This window comes from Hetaerina americana, unplaced genomic scaffold (genome assembly GCF_022747635.1).
Source record: "Hetaerina americana unplaced genomic scaffold, ioHetAmer1.1.p SCAF_10, whole genome shotgun sequence".
NCBI classification, from domain to species: Eukaryota; Metazoa; Arthropoda; class Insecta; order Odonata; family Calopterygidae; genus Hetaerina; species Hetaerina americana.
The window spans coordinates 42,350,089-42,371,454 of record NW_027286070.1 but is presented as its reverse complement, the minus strand read 5'-3'; the positions used below and the strand labels follow the sequence as shown (position 1 = coordinate 42,371,454).

At 41.7% G+C, this 21,366-nt stretch overlaps 1 protein-coding gene across 1 annotated transcript in view; it reads left to right on the top strand.

The window, feature by feature from the left end:
- The first annotated feature begins 2,967 nt into the window (after positions 1-2,967).
- Positions 2,968-21,366, top strand: part of LOC139700075 (protein decapentaplegic-like) — a 95,063-nt gene continuing 76,664 nt past the window's right edge. The window contains exon 1 of the mRNA XM_071598567.1: positions 2,968-3,148. The gene's annotated coding sequence lies outside the window, so the exon portion shown is untranslated. The remainder of the gene's footprint in view (positions 3,149-21,366) is intronic.

The following is a 21,366-nucleotide window of genomic DNA, read 5'->3' as shown; positions in this document are numbered from 1 at the left end:
ATTACCAACCGGGAAAGAGACTTTCAACAGTAGAAATCTCGAGGAGGTAAATACTGAGTATATGAGCAATAATTACAATTCCTTCCAATTGTAAATATGCGCATTATACAAAATAATTACTCACATTACAATCAATAGTGTGACTACGCTTTGCGATCCCGATTTTTAAGAAGTACACCACATTTGATCACGCATACGCAAGTTTGCGTATGCTATTTAATAATACAAAATGAATATTGATGCAAACACTACAACTTTTAGAACATGGCCGACTTCGTTGTGCTCACCATAAGAATCTACAGGCAGAAGAATGGGGTGCGTGTTAATAATGCACAATTGCAATCGCTAGCAAAAATATTTGCATGTCCCCGCTTACACAACGTCGGATTTCCTATTTACTGTAAGAAACACACTCTCCGCGAGTTGATAACTTCCTCCGCAAGGAGCTTTTGAGTTCTTAATGTGCGACACGGGAATAGTAGTGGGTTCATGCAGGCAGCCAACCTTACTTATAAGTCCAGTTGACCTTTGCGTGGACAGAAAATAGTTATGAGATTGTGTTACTGTGAACAGGGTTTCCAGGAGAATTTCTTTTGTGGGAGTGGGAGTGAATAGGTGGGATGGGGGGGTTGGCAGGATTATAGGCAAAGAGGGGACGACGCTCGAGAGAGGGTGAGGGGGTGGGCGTGGGATATAGGGGAGGACGGAAGAGGGGGGAAATGGTAGAGGAGAGAAAGAGAAGCAAGCCGCTTACATCGCGCCTCGGCGGATGCGAAGTGTTGCTTAACTAAACCTCTCTGCGAGTGTCTTACTCGACTTCTTTTTAGCTTCTTATGGTTGACTTTTCAAGGAACTTGTTTTTTGTAGCACACCTCAAGCTACAGTATCAAGTTTTCACGAATTGAGGTATGTGGAAATGGGTAGGAGAGATTTTTTTTCATAAAAAGAATGCTAAAGATAGTCTGGAAAGAAATTCTCGTTTGCTTCCACAGAAGAGCATCGGAAGGCTAGCATCGACTGCCATGGGACGGCGCGCTGAAAAAATGACCGGAAAATTGGATGAGATCCTTCTCTTTCCTTGCCATTAGTTAACTCAAATTAAATGCTAAAACTGATTGTTTTCTTCGAGGCAAAAAGTTTTCGTTGATTGCTACCGCGCAGGAATCATCTAGAATTTTCTTTACGGCCCAAGGTTCCATTATGTGTGCTAGATAACGAAATAAAGCCAAATGAAATTACTTCATTGGAATTACCCAGCCAGAGATACAACATTGAATCACACGCGAAAACCATAATCTAAAAGAGATTGAAAGTAAGGGAGCAAATGATCTCATGATGTCCGCATGGCAATTCTTCACGACGTGTGATGTACCAATTTATTTATTTTTTTCTAAGAACCCTTAACACCAAAGGCATCACCAGCTATAAATGGTTTACCACTTCATCCGATTGGATGCCTTTCTTCCTGCAACATAGTTACCTAGAAAATGCTGTGCTTACTATAATTTCATACTATTGGGTGAGATATTTCAGTAACTAGTGAACTTTATGATGCTCACTTCATTGAATTCACACTTTTATTCAATATTTGCATTTACTACGTTTTAAATACGTACATTTTAAGGCAATAATAAAAATATTTACATAACACGATTATACATTCAATACTTTCTAAATGAAAATACCACAATAAACTTCTGGAATCCCTGAAAAACGATTTTCCCCCAAAAAAATTCATATTAAGGGTCCAACTCGACTGAATTAATGCAAAAGCTTCTTTAAATAGACAGTGCTTTGGACAAACGTGGAACCTTAAATCACCAATCGGAAATAACGTAAGATATTTTCGCTCAAGGAAAATGTCTCGAGAACGAAGACTTGCATCTAGAGCCAAATGAGGGGAGGTGTAAGTTCTAAGCCGTTGACCACTCATAAAGCCTTTGGTCTCCGTCTCTCTTTCCACCTCTCTCTCTCACACACACACGCACACACAATTTATATACGCTTCAAACTAGAAACTGGGAAAAAGGAGGAGGGGGTATAGGTGGAAGGCGAGAGAGTGTGTTGCGGGCGTGACGTCACGAGGTGACAGGGATGAGGAGAGGGCAGTCGGGAGTATGGTGGACTGGGGAGTGCGGGGAAGGAGGAGACAGGGAGGTGGAGAGGGTGGGTCGGAGGTAGGGAGAGGTTGCCCTCCCAACCATCGCCCCTCTTTCAGTGATGAGCTCGGACTGCTCTGGATACAACTGAATCGACTACGCTGGTGCTTCTCCGGCTCGCGGACAAGACGTAGGTACAGGTAATAACAAATTTTTTCACCTCAAGCTTCGCTCCGGGCGTAGAGCTTCCCTTCTGTCCCGACCCCGGAGATAGGTCGCATCTCGAAGAGCCACCGAACTCTCGGAGGTGTTGGAAGGATTTCGAGTCTGAAACGCGGAGAGAGCCGTCCGGATATAAGGACCGGGTCAGTTGGAGGTTATGACTGCCCCCGCGAGAAGGCGCGGGACGTTCCGGGGTGGTAAAAGTTCTTGGACCGTGGGTGAGGCACCAGGAGGCGGTTGACGGATAGAGAGTGGGGGGTGGAGGGGGGATTGTAAGAACAACATTAACAACGGGGGGGTTAAAGACTAGAAAAACAAAATGACGGGAGAAAGATTTAACGAGGGTTAGGCATATCAGTGTTGTGAGGGGTGAGTCCCTTATCCGTCGCGGCCTCAGAGCCAGCTCCAGCCCCAATCCATCCAGTTTTCTGGTGAGTGTTGTGCGGCAGCGTCGGTTTCCAGCTGCAGCGGTGATGCCATCTTTCGAACACGAGTCGACGACAAAGAGAAAAGTGAAGAGCTCCGAGGAGTACCAAGTGCTCGCGAGGGAAGCGGCGTGGAAGAGGAGGCGTCCGACGTGTGATCGGGACGTGGTGGTGGTGAAGGAGGGGGCGGTGTTGGGGGTGGAGGAGGTGGAGGGGTTTGTTTTTGTGTTGGTGGTGCAAGTGCCAGGAGGGGTGCACGGCCTTTCGGTGACGCTTTGGACAGGGGAACCCCCCCGAGAAAGGAGAGGGCGCTAATGTTGAGGGCGCCTCTGAGAAGCCTCTGGACGGAGCGGAAGCAGCAGCAGGAGCTGCAGAAGCAGCGACGACATCCGCTGAGGAAAGGTGAGTGGCCTCGAGAGAGGGTGGGGAGCCGAGGGGCGGTGACTGCGGGGCGACGGGAAGGAGCAGGGGAAAGCGTAAAGGGGGGAGGATGAAGGGGTGGGAGGAGGATACAGAGAACGGTGACGGAGAGAGGGGTGGAATGCGGCAGGAAAAAGATGGGTAAGAAAATATTAGGGAAGAATTATACGTTCAAATTGCATATTTTAGTCAGCACCTTGTCACGCTGGCACGATATTCATCAATGTGCCGGTCCAAACCCCTACTACTTTTGCGTTTCCTCGCTTGTTTTGCTTTTACTCGAATTCCAACAGGAAAATCTCGTATCAAGCAATCGATCCATTTCGAATTTTGGAACACGAAGATTAGCATCGATTCTTAGTTCCACCCATTAGTCAAGTATACCGTTTAATCAGCAGCCTCAGAGGTTCATTGATTTTCCACATGCGAGAAGATAGAATGCTACTATTTGAGTGGCCCTTCAGTTTGAGTGTGTATCGACCATGACATACATTAACTCCTAAACATAATAACCATCTGCAACGGACATAACGGAGCCAGCATGATGGAGTCCAATACCGAATGCCGATTAGATATGATGCAGAATTTTGAAGGACCTCTAAAAGAAATCACTATGCTTATGATTCGAAAAACTCTGCCCACTCATAACTTACGGATATTGATACTAAAACAATACAGTATTATTTTAATTCAGTGACAGAATAAGGAGGTATTTACGCATAAAAATATCCTAGGGAGGATATTTTGTAGGTGGGTAACGTGAAATGCCCCTGAAGTAAGATCTGGTGCTTTCCCGGCGTATATTCTTGATGAAGTTTTCTTGTGTCTTCCACCGGGTCAGGGGTTCCATGTTGGCCGACGCTTCGATGCCCAACTCGTGCATCGTCTTCAGGGATGATGATGTCCGACTCGTGCATCGTAACGTCGGCCAACATGGAACCCCTGACCCCGTGGAAGACCCGAGAAAACATCATCATGAAATGCCCCTACATGTTGAGTGACCAGGGTCTAAAAAGGTCCTAATCCAGCCTTCATTGAGTGTGTTTACGTACGTCAGTATATTATATATATATATATATATATATATATATATATATATATATATATATAATGGGACGGCACAATAGAACACAAATAGAATAACAACATTTAAAAGGATACTCACATGGTAAATTGTTCGAGCTTTCGGCCCTCTCAGAGGCCTTTTTCAAGTGAGACTCACTTGGAGAAGGCCTCTGAGAGGGCCGAAAGCTCGAACAATTAACCATGTGAGTGTCCTTTTAAATGTTGCTATTCTATTTGCGTTTTATTGTGCCGTCCCATCATTGTGCCGCTCGTGTGAATTTTCCGTATAATCGTGATATATATATATATGTATATTTATTCAACAATCCATTGCCACCCAGCAACCCGTCACCTTCTCCCCTCACTAAAAAAACATGCGTCTCATTTAAAACAAATAATTTTATACACACTGATCATTTACAAAAATTATAAATGAGCGCTTTCGTCATAGTCAGCTGTAGACTTTTCAGACATCTGGGAAAAAATAAATACTTATTAAGTGAATTTATAAAATACTTTTGTTGCTGAACGTGATTGCAGAAAAAAAATATCAATAACCGGTCGAACCGCATTGCGGCATCTTCAGGATAACATCAGGGCGAAACCTCAGCTTCTACGGGCTAGACAAGGCGAAGAGAGGGGCAGTGAAGTGGTCGCGGCATGAGTCGCTAGGAATCGATCAACTTTTACAGGAAGATGCTTTTAACTACCATAGTACCTCCGGGTCATGGCATATATTTCCAAAACCTTTCACCGAGAGTATCATTACAGAGAAAATTCAATCAGAAAATATATCAAGCTAGACAGTTCATTTTATGCCCCCCGCCGTTTTCCACGAAAATCTAGAACTTATAAAAGTCACAAAGCAGTTATTTATTTGGGGTGTGTCCAGAGACATCGCTCATATTTTAATCAGTGAACCAATGATCAGTAGCCGAACGTTCAACTCACCAGAATACCAGGTCACGGAATAAAACAATGTTTTTGAATGAAATGCATGGATCATGGTGTAATTATTGAGGCGTAAATTGTGGTCTGATGTCTTCTTTAAACCTCTACCACTGAAATATAATGCAGGTACATCGTGCACAATGTCTGTTGGGGAAGCGTTCTCCTGCCTTTAGAAAATTTCTTATGCGCATTTTTCACTGGAATTCTACGGTCTGAAGTAAGAAGCACACATTTAGGCAATTCTCAGAGTAAAAAATGGATATTTTGATGTTAACTATCAATTATGGAGACATGCATTTGAAAAGTTATTTCCCTGCTCCTCTAATAAAATGTAAATAGTAATTGCATATATGAACAATGAGCATATTTACTTGTAATATCTATATAATCCATGGTTTTCAGCCTACAAGAACTAAACACGATGAAATTCTTTGTATCAACAAATATATTCGCACACGGAATGCTGATTAAAATTTTAATAGGGTAAATAATATTTTTCATCAATTAAAACAGCATTAATGTTTCCTAGGAAAAGGGGAAATCATTACTTATGCTCATCTTAGTAAATATGCCGATTCAAAATGTTTGAGAATCAACAGCGTAATGATATCAGTTGATGATATTCTTCGACTTTAACAGCACTTCATCATTATTTTCTCTAAAAATAAATTGGATAATTAATAGGGTTTTTAAGTACGTAGTTTTAAATCATTTAAACTAACTTCATTAAGCTGTAGCATCCCCTCGCGTTGATTTTCTTTCAAGGGAACGCTCCACCCTAGCCGACATTTTCTCATACTTTCATCCAATAGAGCTTTTAATACCTTTCGATTTTTTTTAACACCTTGCGAGGTCAACTGAAGCGCTCTTCTGCAAACAAATCCCATCCCGTCGTTAGCATTGGCCAAATACTATTGCGCTTAAACGGACCAAAGCCTTCCGCTACGATATGATAAAAAACACAAACACGGTGAAGGTGAAATAGAAGCTTAAAAAGTCACTCCCAGGGGCGTATTCATATATAAACGAAAGACCGAATGAACACCGCAGGATCCGCTCCCTCCCAACAGCCCCTACATCCTCCCTCCCTCTCTTGGCTGTTGACCACTTTGTCCTCTGTAATCAGCCCTAATATGAGCTCCCTTGCATTCACACATGGTCTCCCCAGAAAAGGATCGAGCGTAAACATTGAGAGGGCGCCTTTTCCTCCACTCCCCGCTTTCATCCCCTCTCCTGCAACATTCTCCCTCCCACGCACACCCTCAAAGTGGCATTGGAGCCCCTTCCCTTTCGTCCATTGTATCCGAATAGACTTCCACTTTTGTTGAGTTCTCAAGGAGTAGAAAAGGAGGAGGATAAGGAGAGGAGAGAGTTTAAACAGGGAAGGAAGAAAAGAAGAGAAAGAGAAGGGGGAGTCCTGTCACGCGAGAAGAGGGTGCACGTGTGTGTGTGCGAGGGACTGCTTGCTGGCTGCATAGGTAGAGTTAGGGGGTGATGGAGGATGTAGTCGGGTTTGGCTTTGGGTAGGGTGAGCGTGGGTGGGTGTCCACACGGGTGGATTCATCCCCCTTAAACCCCACCCTCATTTCTTTCCCTCTCCCGCCCCGACCCAAGGGGGCAGGATGTCCCTCGCCCCGCCCCCTTCCTGCTCACCAGCCTTCCTTCCTCCGACCACCCACCCCACGCCACTTTCGCCGCCCTCCGTCGCATGCCCCTACGACGCCACAGGGCCCAATCCCACCGCAGGACTCCTCTCTTCACCCTCTCCTTCAGATCCCCCCCCAAACCCAAAGGTAGCAAAAGAAAAAAACCGTCCTCGCGCTGTCACCTACGCCCACTTTCGACCTATTGCTTCCCCACCCTATCCACCTCAAAAGTCCTCGTCGACCACTCTCTATCGCACTGTTCCCTCCTCCCAGATCCTTCCACTGGTCTCTTGAGTGATGCCACCCGCACCTGACTCATTGGGCCTTTGAACAGTCTCCCGTTGATCTGACCTCCACGTAACGGCCCTTCCAGGTTAATAGACCATTGGAAGATGGAAATACTTCCAATATCTTCCCAAATTTTTAGGCCTTAAGAATGTAGGGCTACTATAAACGCATTTAATATTTTATTATTTCTTGAAAATTAATTTAAGCGATTCATTTATAGAAGATTCATCCTAAAGCATCCAAAATGCCGACAGGTGCGCACCTGACTTGCTATTAGATATTGATTTTTAATAAATGCGAAGCTTAGGTAAATATTTTCTGGGATTAACAGTGACTTTTCCTTACCCTGCCCAATTGAAAAATACAACCCAGATCCTATTCTTTGTCACAAATCTCTGATTTTTGAATGAATTTGTCACTGAATCTCTGACGTCGCGTCAAGGACTGGTTCTGGATAAACACGACGTGTCTCCTCCTCTATTCCGCCCATTCTGCTTATACATCTTACTTATTTTATAGCAGAGCAATATATTTACTAGCCTAGCATATATCTTAACACATAACAGATAAATATTATTTGACCCTTTATGGTTAAATAAAAGAGTGCGCCTCGGTGTGTTTTCAGAAGCATTAGATATGGGTCCAGGGGTGTCATCGCAGGTTAAGGCATGTAACTTGGAAAAAAGACATTTTGAAATGAGTGTATATAAAAAAGGCGGCGATGACGAGAATCCCAGTATTTATAGACCGTGTTCTCGAGCATCTACATGTATCTTGAAAAATATTAAAACTTTCTGCATTATAATGTTCATTCCTGACGACAGGAACATAAACTGCCGTAACCAGAATGGGTTGAGGCAAAGAATTTCATGTGAACTGTCACTGGGATTTCATATTCTTGATACCCTGTAATCGGAGGAAGGTAATACACCAATGGCTTCTGTATTTTTCTATTTCAAGAATGTCCTCGATAAGGTTCTTCACAACAAGCTGATACACAAATTAAGATATAACGGAATTAATGAGAGGCTGTACAGCTGGATTGAGGACATACTTATATAACTTTAAAAAATGTGGTCATCGATAGGTTGAGTTCATCAGAGACATGTATAATTCCAGGTGTGTCACAAGGCTCCTACTCTTCTTCGTACAAATTTACGACCTAAATTCCAACATTAGTTGCAAAAGCAGATTAATTGCAAACGATACGGTGATTTACACAGAAGCATGGGCCCCTGCAGATCGCGGGCTACTTTCTAGCAATTTAAATCAATTATTTGATTGGCGTAAGGAATGGGGGTTAAAATTAAACAAATAAAGGTAATTTAAGTGATATAATATTTTAATGAAAATTTTGAGAAGCGTCAAGTTGTTAGACTTCACCTTGAATACCCGTCGAGTGTGGAAACGGAATTGTCTGTTAAATGCCTTCGCAAAAGAACTTAAACAGGACACAAATATAACCTATCCATTTAAAAATCAAAATGAACGAGTAGAATTCGTCAAGTTATTATTGGATAGCATGGTTTAGTAGGCATTGGAAGCGCGAAGATTACATGCACGACTTAAACTTACAGAAAATAACACATAGTTAGAGTTAAGCGCTGTAAGGATAATAATCCTAGCGCGGTGTAGGGGAGACCACTGTGCAAATTCAAAGAAATTAACTGCAGAACCTCTGATCGATATTAAGAGCCATTTACCCTCGCACTACTCTAAGTCACATCAGTTGGGAATCATAAAATATGATAAATTACATTTCCCAAATGACATTAATCACCTATTTCCAATTACACTAATGAATGGTGGCCTAACACCTCCTGTCACACGCCCTCGTGGCGGCCTGCAGAGTCAAATGTAAATGAAGAAATAAACAGTCCGAACGGGTTTTAATGTTACATCTCGAGGAGAAACTTTAAATTTAACCGGTCATTTCGAGCTTTCACTCACGGAATTCGGCAGTAAAAAATAATTCCGTACTGTTTCTTGTCTATCCCTAAACCTATCCTTTAACACCCGAGGAGGAAGGCTAAGGACCGTCTCATAGCTGACAGTCAATGACATACGTCTGTATTGACTAATGAAGGATGATGCATCGCATTCGTTCTTCTGTCCTCCATTAACATCTACATGCATTCTACCAGGGACCGATGAGGCGGGAATGCGGCAGGGAATGATTCCAAACCCCCCAAACACCATAATTTTGGTCGAGTTACTATCGAAGGATTTATACGTTGGGAATAACTTTCTACATGCATTACTGCATCAAAGATTAAAATAGATACAACCATAGTAAGGCGAGATGAAGTGCTATTAAGGATTGTTATAAAATAAGAAGTAAGTAAAATAATTTTCCCAAACTAGGTTGCTTAGCATGAGCAATTACATTCTGAGAGCCGCCTTTGGCAGTATTTTGTTCTTACAGTATTTATCTTTTACATTCCTTATAGTCCGCTGTAAAAATGTGATTTTTAACCTTACTATTCAATGGTTTATCCCTACAATATTATATTTATTATCTAGTATGAGAGGGTTAGTGATACAATTTTTAACCATATCGCAAAAGAGACTGGTTTCTAATGTATGAAAAAGATTTAGTCAAAAATTTAGCCATCAGCCCGTGAGTAATTTCCAACCAATTTCTCCTGATGGCTCATTCACAGGCAATTTCATTATAAAATCGTTTTTACGAATCTGGCTACTTCTTGCTGCTCACGATTCAATTTGGCAGAAAACTGACCTCGTAAAACTTCCATTTATCATCAGCATATTTAATGTGAAGTATTTAACCAGTGAAAGGTAACAACGCTCATTCACATTACCATTTCTATAGAAATCTTTTTAAAAACTTCTCATTTAATTTTAGTTTGTCCGCATAAGTTTAGAATATATTTTTTTTCTTTAAGAGAGAGTGAGTCTTTGTAACACCTGCATATATGAGCATATACGATGTGCTTGGCGCTTTCGGTATCGTTGATTAAGTATGCGTTCAGGGATGAAAAGCTCCATTTTTAAAACAATCATCACTATGCAATGAATTAATTTTACATACATTTTCAAGTATCCCACCAGCCTTGATTTGAATTATGGTACTTACTTACTAATGCTACTCTATTCTCGCGACTGAAGGTAAAATAATGCGTCATCAGAATGAAGCAGTATTTACTATTGACTTCGGTGTTGATGCCGTTTCTGCTTTTCTATATCTTTCCTATCAGCCGCCACAAGGGCATGTAGCTGGGGCGATATGTCTCGAGCCGAGAGATTGGAATAAATGGTGATTACTTGCATTCCGTAGGATTAAGTTTTCGGGCGTTTGATTTGTAGTAAATTATGTTTCCTATTGATGTTTTAACAAACTTTTCCGGAGAAAAAGGATTCCCTGTATCTCTATGTTCAGGCATCAGTTTCCCTCTATATCTAATGTACGAGTGTATCTAAATTCGATATGTCGGTAATTAACCCACGATCCACTAAAATGGAGGTAGTGCGGTTGCTATCGTACTGGCTTCCCACCCAGAGGGCCCGGGTTCAATTCCGGCGGTGTTGAATATTTTTCAGAGGTATCTCGATCCCTACTTAAGGTGAGTTGTGGAGGGCACTTTGATCGAGTACGCCGTCCGTCGGATGGGACGTTAAGCTACGGACCCCTTGGAGCCTTTCGTAAAGGGTAGGATAATGCCGACGCCGGGTTTCTTTCCACCCTTCATCCTTTCCTGTCCATCCCCTATGGCGCAAATGATCTCAGCTGTCGGTCGCCTCCGCTAAATACTACTACCACTACCGTAGTAGGATGATGCTAATCATATATTTTCAAAATTACCGCTGAAGAGACAATCTTCCAAATTATGCAAGTAATTTAATCTGTAATTTGGCCTGCTCTTAGTGAGTGATTCCCAATCTAGCTCATCTAATAATTTTGATACCCTACTCAGTTTATTATAACAGCATTTACAATTCTCGCTCATCTTTGCTGCAAACGATATAATTCGGGAATTAAATCTACTTCGTGAGGATCGAGTTCACTCGCACCATACACGTATGATAAATGCGGCTTGATTAGTGCATGGTAGCATCTAACTTCGGCATCCTCTCTCATTATTTCTCGGTTAAGGGTTATCTAAAATTCTATTTCCTCTCGTTGATCTGGTCAAGATTTCATGCAAAGGATAGTTCAAGAATACGCAGAGTATAGCATCAGAAGACCCCCAGTTTCGAGGATTTTTAATAAGTTTTCAAGTTTGGAGAAACAGTAGGTGATCGAATATATTAATGGTTGGTTAAAGTCCACGCAGGATATCATTACACTTGTTGCGCTTAGAAAAAAGAGAGCTGATACGAGTTTCTAACTGGTTAATTACTACTGTTTTAAAAATTGGGTGATCTACGAGGAGTAAACGAGTCACCAGACCAGAAGTATCTGGAGTAAGGAATATCAGAGGATTGATGTAACTTCGTTTGGTGAGCACTTAATGTGCCTTTAGCTGTATCAGCCTTAACACCTTCTAAGACGATCCTGTGAACACGTTATCTTAAAAATTGTCCTAATAATAATAATAATTTATTTGATCCAGCGATGAACATTACATAACAGAGGACAAGCCAGTTCTTATCAGCTCATACAAGGTTTACATTTTTTTACCATCATCTCGGGTTATCAATCTAAGGAATGGTTTGTGGAAGCGCATCAAGCTATCCTATCCCCTGCAAACCTCTTTATCTACATCTACATAATACCCCGCAAGGGCGGGTGGCGGGGGGTGTTAGGTCACCGCCTGTAAAAAGGAACAAAACCAAATGCAAAATCAACACATACATGCACAAAACTACACCCACAGAGGCGTACACACTCATTACCTCATAGTAGTAGTAGTTCCTAAATTTTTCATAACCCGATCCTAATAGCTCATCTTTGGCCTTACTCTGTAACTCTTTTCCCCCATTTTCCGTCAGTTAAGATGTTCAGTAAACTATCTTGTATCAGGAAATCTCCAATCCATTACTTCAATTGCGCTTTCCTCTTCACTTGTTACTTCGTCTACCCATTTTATTTGCTGAATTCATCGATTGCACCATATTACCATCGCCTACAATCTCCTAGATCTATCAGTAAGCTCTAATTCTAGAAACTAGCAGTTCATCTCGCATTCGTAAAATTTGGCATTAAGATACCGCCTTACACGTACCTGTAGTTAAATTAAAGCCATTACTTGAAATATTTTGCATTTTTATTAGTTACCAATATTTAAGCAAAATAGAATTTTGATGTGTCGTGCCTGGCATGGAATCATTCCTTCCCACACCCCCTAGTGGTTGCTTGCAGGGTATCATGCACGACCTCTTTTCTCTGCTGCTCCTATCGTTCAAGTCTCACATCCATAGAGAAGTAGACTTACGAAAAACTTGTAATGAATCGTTTCTTTACGTCGATGCTAATTGTTCGTCATAAGTAGTTGCATCTTCTGATATGAAGCTTTCTTCGCCGATACAATTCTGATTCTATCTCTGATTAATACTATCAAGGAATCTCTTGTTTCTTCCAACACAACTGATGTTGCTGGCAAAATGGCAACTCCACCAGTTAGAAAGTCTTCCCCTAGTCTCATTTAGAGATTTTCTTCCCTAAGTCGACTGCCAACCATTACCTTAGTTTTCCACTTGTTTGACTTGAGGTAGTACTCTTTCGCCTCCTCCATATTGGCTAGTATCGTTGTAACCCCTTCTTTCTTTTCTGCCAGTATAGCTATGTCGTCTGCAAATTCTCATCATTAATTAAGTCATCGATACTATAATTCAGTTTTTCAAGGAGAAATTTCTCGATTTTTGACTTTAAAAATGTACTTCTACCTATCAGCTTATGATGCGAAGCATTGAACATCCGTAGTTACTTTGCATTAGAACAAAGAAATGTGGTTCTCGTAAGCAGAAAGGGAATGTTATTTTATCCAGTTTCAATTGCAATATTGTCTCGTCCAATATACGGCATTTTGATCCCATAGGGTTCAAACTTTGTACAGACCTTGTTATGAGGCTATTTATTGAAAGTTATTGAAGAGTATAGAATACCGCATCCACTGGAATGCTATATTATCTCAATCCAAGTATCATGAACAAAAAGTTCTATTACGGCTCCAAGGAACTACCCTCGTGCTGATTTTCATCAATGTATCAATTCAGCTCCGAATCCATATCTCATTTTTAATTTGCCTGTTGGCAAAAATTCCACTTCTATTTAATTCCCACCTTTGTACCGGACTCAATAAATATACTCGCTTATTCCATATATACCCCTCACTTCTTACCTTATCTCTTCCATTACAATAACCGCAGAAATCTTTGCCTCTTTCTCCCTCACTCAACACAGAACTCCTACCGTTCATACCGGCTGTCTTCCCAAGGTAAACCCACCTCAGCCCAAAGCTCCCTTCCGCCCCACAAGAATCAAACTGTGGGCAAGCGGCCGACCAGTGGCATCTGTCATGGCGTAGGTAGCCGTGGAGTGGGGGCTTGGGACGGTTGTCGGGGGTGGCCGAAAAGAGAGTGGGCACGAGAGGAGTGGGATGGGCACATCCGGGGCGGAAGGTATACGAACTTTTGTCTTCTCACTCCTTAGGATTTCGGGCCGTGCAAATTTCTGTTATATGGAGCCCTTTCTCGCTCTCAACCCACCCCCGTCTCTCATTTCCTGCCGCGCCTGGCGCCTCTGTCCACTCACACGTAAGGCCTCAGTAACCGCCGCCCCTCCTCTCTAAGGCCTGGGTCCTTGGGGTCGCCGACGTCTTGTGCCTTTCTGACCACCCCACCGAACAGCGTCAATGACTTGACTCAAGACATGCCCTCACCACCACTCCCACTTTTCTTTACCGTATCCCCCGCGTGCGTATCTGGATGAAGGTGTGGCTGTAGGTTTTTAGGGGTGTCATTCGCTGGCGCCAGCCTCAAGGGGAACGCGCGAGAACACAAGGAGGGAAATGTCAGGTGAGGGGCTGGAGGAGAGGGGGAAGGTGAGAAAATTTGCCATTTATAAAAGGGGCGTCTGTAGGAGGAGGAATGCGAGAGTTTGACACCGATATAGGGTGCAGTAAACGTCCTTTTGTCGAGCAACTCTCACCTGCAGGGAAAAACAGTAAAAGCATACCGTATAGCGTGTCGGGAAATGAGAAGGCGCCGTACTTCTCTCCCTCTGACTCGCTCCCAAGCCATTGGTAATTTGCACGGAACAAGTGCAAATCTTTTTTCGATTTGTGAGGTTTAAATAGAACAAGCCGACAATAGGTAGCAGTCTAATGAAACTATTTACGATTTTCCTTTCCAGAGTTTCGCATGAGAGGAAACGTACCTTTATCCCTCCTCAATCCTCCCAAAGACTATTTGACGTAGAAGTAGTTTAGATGGACAAGTAAGATGGTCATTCGAATAACGTAGCCTTAAGACACCGAGCTGTTTACTCGTCAACTACGTACTACTACTGAAGCTTACAACGCTTTTTCTATTTAGAGTTAGCTATTACTTATCTTGGCCTCTAAAAACCAAGAGGCGCAAATGATGGAGGGATTTTATTTGGGTGACTGATTGTTTTCACCTTAACTGCAGCACTTCTTCCCAGATGATATTCCATTATAAATTAATCGATTTTGTTTATATGATTCTCAACTTCCTTCCTGGGGAATCCTTCAATCTCGGCGAAAGTACTGTAGCAAATCGAAAAAAGTATAGTGTACAATGACTAAAGAGCTGAAAGAAAACAGTACAACCATAGATAGATACAAGGCCAAGAAGTGAGATCAGCCAGACGTAAGAAAATCCAGAGCATGGCGAATGAAGTAAAGTAAATATGTGAACAGCAAAACAAGCAAAAATGTATTAAGATCGAAACAGTGTAAAGGATAAGTAGAACACCTCCATAGAACACAATGTTAAAGATAATACGACTCTGAAAAAGAATTTATTTTTGACGAATTTTTTACCAGAGAGAAATTAGGAAAGGCTGTGAAAGAGATTTTAGAAACAATGCCAAAGATTAAGATGAAAAAGATACGTAGAGCATAATTTGCAGCCGGCGGGTAAACAAGTCCTCGTAAATAAAGTTTGTCTTATTTAGTGTGTATGTCTTAGGAGTTACTAAATGCGCTGGAGAGAAGACTTCAACCAAAAGTTAAAAATCACCTGGGACGCATATTCAAAATACTTACAAAATAGGGAATAATTTCCGGAAGAATGTAAGAGTACATTTCCTTAAACATAAGAGAGCAGAAAAATTTGAAAATTTTCAGATCTTAAGCCTGACGGCATTTGTCAAGGCCAATTTGAATTTAAGAAAACCAGGGGCAGAAGAGAGGCTCTATTGGCTCTCGGGAAAGAAGAAAAGAGAGAACAAAATCGATCAACGGATATGTATCTGTAGATTTGAATAAGCTATTCTGTGAAGCGGGCTGAAACAGATGCTTCCACAGGAAAAGAAATGACGATAATGAAGTGACGGACGGGCTCTATGAAGTTCATTTAGCTGGATGGTTAGCAATTAAATCTAGACTACTTTACGGGCGGCGTCCTAACACCCCCCACCACACACCCTTGGGACGCCTTGCGGGGTATTGCGTACATTGAGAACTTAGTAATGAAGATGCAAGAGGGAAGAGAGGAAAATACTTGGATGGATGAGGAGTAGATGAAGGGAATTACTACCTTGATAAAAAAGTTCCCGGAATAACCACCGTGTGGCGCTCCCATCGTTCCGATTTGAGTTCTGTTTTTTTTGTTAAATTGGTACATCTGTTGTTGATATTCCCTTTAAATCTTAGTGTCATAACTTGACATTTGCAAAAGTTACGTAGCCAAGAGTACATCTATCTCTGTGTGTGTTGGCGATTTTTTACAATTTCAGAAATGGATTTAAATTTGCAACAACGAACTTGTATTAAATTTTGCGTAAAAAACGGATTTAGTGGCGCACGGACGTTGGAAATGTTGGAAAAGTGTTTCGGCAACGATTCTCTAAAAAAAACGGTCGTTTACCAGTGGCACGAGCGGTTCAGAAGTGGCCGTGAGTCAATCGAAGATGATGAACGCAGTGGCAGACCATCGACATCGAAAGTCGGTGAAAAAATTGATAAAGTAAAAGAAATGTTGGTCAATAACCGCAAATTAACCATCAGAGAAATAGCGGAGGACTTGAACATTGCCTATGGATCCGCCCAAGACATTGTGGTTAATGATTTGGGTTTCCGTCGTGTAGCAGCAAAGTTGGTGCCAAAAGACCTCAATTTCATGCAAAAAAGAGACCGTGTTGACGTCGCAAAAGACATGATTTGCGAGGCTGAATCCGATCCCACATTCATCAAAAGGATCATTACTGGAGACGAGACGTGGGTTTATGAGTACGACACGCAATCCAGACATCAGGCAAGTGAATGGCGTTCACCAAATGAGCCGAGACCAAAAAAACCACGTCGTTTTCAGTCAAAAAAGAAGGCAATGCTGACGGTTTTCATGGATTACAACGGTGTAGTGCATCATGAATTTTTGCCAGAAGGCCAGACAGTAAACAAAGAGTATTATTTGGGCGTTATGAGACGTTTGCGTGAAGCAATTCGCCGAAAGAGACCAGAAATGTGGGCAGAAAACTCGTGGATTTTGCACCATGATAACGCACCGTCGCACAGTGCTATCATTATTCGTAATTTTTTGACGAAAAATGCAACAAATACCATCCAACAGCCACCGAATTCACCTGATTTGGCTCCCTGTGACTTCTTTCTGTTCAATCGAGTTAAAAAACCATTACGGGGAACGCGTTTTAGCAGCCGAGAGGAAGTAATGGAAAAATCGCAGGAAGCACTGATGGACATACCGAAAACCGACCGTAACTTTTGCAAATGTCAAGTTATGACACTAAGATTTAAAGGGAATATCAACAACAGATGTACCAATTTAACAAAAAAAACAGAACTCAAATCGGAACGATGGGAGCGCCACACGGTGGTTATTCCGGGAACCTTTTGATCAAGGTAGTATGTGCATTTTCACGTATTACTTTCTACACATAATTGAGGAAGGTAATAAAACACTCGAGGACAAGCCATATGTAATAATTCTCAATGGCATCTTGTATTTTCCTAATGTCAGAGAATTAATGGTAAAGAAATTAGGAAAACTGATGAGAACACTCCTTTGCGCGAAGAAGGTTATGAGAAAGTACATCCTGAGAATAAAAAGCAAAGCCATGATAATGGACCCCCCCAGAAGAATTGAGATGTTGAAAGTCAGAAAAATTGAAAAAAACCTCTCTATTTCCGAACGAATGAACAGCATTATAGTAAGAGCAATAAAAAAAACAAGGATTCCCGCGGAATACTCGTAGCGCAATCCAAGAAGTCATTCAACAAAAGGTCGCTCACACTTGAAAACTTTATCCTAAAGCTTATAAAGCTATGCATTAAAACTCGTAAATGAAGTTTACTTGTGCACCGATTGTCAAATACGGACCGTGAGAGAAGCAGGGATGAGAAAACTATATAAAATTGCAGATAGAACCAAATAGAGGTTGAAAATGATAAGCATTGAATAGATAATGAAAAACCGAATAACTAACGAGAATCTCTTTGAAGAGAGGGGAGAAGATAAATGAATTGCGAATATAGGAAAAACGCACCGGGTACACTTTTGGACATGATAACCTTCTGAAAACTATTTGTGAAAAGCAAAGTTAATGTAAAGAACCACAGAGGAAGCTCCAGGACGAGATATATGAAGGAAATTAATGGCAAAATATCCTGTTACCATAATAGAGATAAAGACATTAAATGAATAGGCAAATCGAAAGTTTGAATGGAAAACTACAGAAAACCATCTGAGGAATGATGAGCATCTGCGAAGACAATGACAATACTGGGCTAGTGCAGAGTTTCTGATGTGATATCAAGAGTCTAAATCCCTTTCTGAGTAGAATTTTTACCTGCAATGGATTTTGGTATTCATCTACATCTACTACTACTCCACAAGCCGCCGCAAGGGCGTGTGGTGCTAGGACACCACCCGTATATTACGAAGACGTAAGTCGATTGGTTATTGCAACTGTTAGGTAAATACTTTAAATGTGTCACTGTTACAGCGAGATCCTTTCAGCACCGCAGAACCTAAGAAGGAATATAAACAAAATATAAGAAAGCACGAAAATGCCCCACTCATTATTGAGACCAGGACAAAAGCAAGACTCGACCTTCGAGTTAGGTGACTTCCATTAGTCCACATTGGCTGGCCGTAAACATGCCGCTCCGAAAAGCCATTCATACTCAGGATGCTTCTCGTGTGCAGTCCTGACTTCCACACGAGAGGGGTTTCCAGTTTCGTAAAATACTTCACCGCTTGGTAATGTTTTTACTCTTCCTTGCTTAATCCCATGAAAAATCTAAGTTGAATAAATCTCTCCTTTCAGTTATTATCACTTTTAATGGCGTACTAAAGGGGTGGAAGAATATGAATTTGTCCAAAATGGAATGATTAAGCTTTTTCTCTCTAATAGGCCTCTATAATATAGGTAAATCAAGCTGAAAATCGCTGATTGAACAGTAAATGATTAAGTAATCGCTTCTCACATTCGCCAAATGAGTTACACTCAAACTAGTTTTGATCGCCACTTCTTAGGCCGCACATTTCCCTCTGTTGCACCTCTACATTTAGTCTATTATGTGGTAATATATTGCATCTATTTCTAAAGTCCGTCTTTTCTCCTTAATTTGTATTTAGAAGATAATTACAAGTCTATAACCCCAATCTATCCTTTCATTAAAAACTGAAAATACTCGTCGGAAAATTTTTTTAGGAAGAAAACAATTACTAAAACCTTTGTTTTCCCGATGACTATTCAGTGAAAACTACTATTCAATGTAGGATCAGCATCTGAAACCCAAGGTTATGCGTGAGTGAACCACTGATCTTTATTAATAATTAAAAGGTACTGGTTAGGTTTTTTTACTTTACATTGTTTCAAAAGAAGAAATTAAATGCCACGTTAAAAAGTACAAGTAATTTTAATTTCTAATTAGTTTCGTTACAGCCAAAGGAAGAACTCATTTACGAGTAACGCACTGTTTGCATACTCAATTAGAAATATTTCAACTGTTTATCACACCCTAACAATACCCTGAAAGTCACTAGATGGGTCTGAGGCTGGGGTAGAATGGCCCTAGCCATCACATTAAAGGAAGAGGAAATATGTAAAGGAAGATTTGATTTAATATATATATTCCGTTTTGTGTTACGATGGTATATTGCACAAGGAAAAAACAAACAGTTTCAGTACTCTTCGGACAGTTTTGATTACTCATTCGATATAGCCAGTTAAATTGTTCTTTAGAAACATTTTTAACAAAATTAATCTAGCATTGTAGTATTTATAAGGGTTGGCGTCCGATAAGGTTATATCTGCTATTGGGAATAGGCGGGTAATTCAGTACGGATAGGGTACTCAGGAAATGGAGTTCGGGCAGAGAGAAACCCAGCATCAGTTCAGCCTATTCTTAAGGAATGGCACCAAGGGGTCCACAGTTTATTTAACGTCTCATCTGACGGCCGTCGTACTCCACGTGAAGTTTCCTCCATATGGCACCCCAAGTAGAAATCGAAATGCCACTGAAAAAACTGTCACCTCAGGGATTCGATTCCGGCTCATCGATGTGAGAAGTCAGTGCATTAGTTACTGCATAACTCTCGCACGAACTAGCGTCGAGTCTCCAAGTTACAGGGATACCACCCCTAACTATGCAGCAATGCTTGTCACACCTTGCGTTCCTTCATAATAGTTACGAAATGTGGCTTTTCCAATCGTCCTCTGTTCCATTCTTGATCAACTTTTTCTGAGATCAATCGTAGCTCGTTGCACATACGATATAACTAACAAGAAATAGTATTTCTCCTTCTCTACCTACCAACTCCATACTAATTACTGTTCACATGCTAGAACCTTGCCGCTTATAATACAGTAGCTATATAGCTGTATGTTAAGGTAGGAGTAATTATATGATACTGACCCAGATATTTAATGCAACCGTTAAAAATAACGTCCTCTTGCCCGAGTGACACCTCTGGTATGGGTGTTGTGGCATGACGTCACGACTTCCATTTATTAATAAATCCTTGAGATAGTTTTAACGACCCATCGGTGCACGTAAACTTAGCCCTTTTACGGAAGGTACGCTTATACCGGAAGCCAGAAATCTTCCAACCTGCGCCGATCACGTAAGAGGGTCACCACTAAGAACGATGATCACGCATCTATCTATCTAGATGTATCTACATGGTATCCTGCAATCCACCACTAGCGTGTTTCACGGGGTGGTCCCACACCTGGCATACAGCTCAATGTTACATATTAGCGAAATTCTAGGAAATAATTGAAAAATTAAATATTAAAACAGTGGAAATATTTTTTTAAACAGCATAAGTTTAATTATTGATGAATTCAAAAAATGTGACCACATTGCAAATTTTCCTTTTTTTTCGTCAACCTCTCTTGTGGAGATTCTCCCCGAGGACCGGGGTTCTCACACGGAATTAATTTTACCACGGTAGCTGACCGCGAAGTACTCTTTGAATAAAACACAGTTGAATTAGAAAGGGACTAATCTTCGCGGTATCGGAAATGGGGAACAACGGAACCGAATCTCTGGTATTATCGGCTTAATAATTGGGAGAAAAATATTCTTCCGTTATTTTGACTTCTACCCCAAGCCCCCATACCTATCAGGGCACGGATTCGTATTTCAGCGGATACGAGACCCGCGAGAGACAGAGAAGTTGGACGTGAATTCTCGTCCCCTCCCTCTCATCACTTCTTTGTTATTTCTCCGGTCCAAACAACCGTCATTCACCCCTCCCTCCCCCAACCACCTCGTGCTGAAATCTCGCTCGTCCACCCTCCTCCCGATCTCTACTCCCTCCCAATTTCTATCCCTCACCTGCTCTCCAAACTCTTGGAAAAGTCGAGAGAGCAGAAGATGTCCTCCCTCGATTCCAACACACACGCACACACACTCAACAGCACGCATCCCTTCCTCCGATCTCCCCGTCCCACCGCTCCACGACTGAGTCCCGAAACACCTCCGAGCCGAAGGAGGCACTGGCGGGAAGGACCCCGCAGGCGGCAAGAGATCTAACTGGGACACCCATCCACTCACACACACACACACACGCTGCTGCTTCTGCTCCCCGCCCACCCCTTCCTCCCGCCTCCCTTCAACCACCTTACCAACC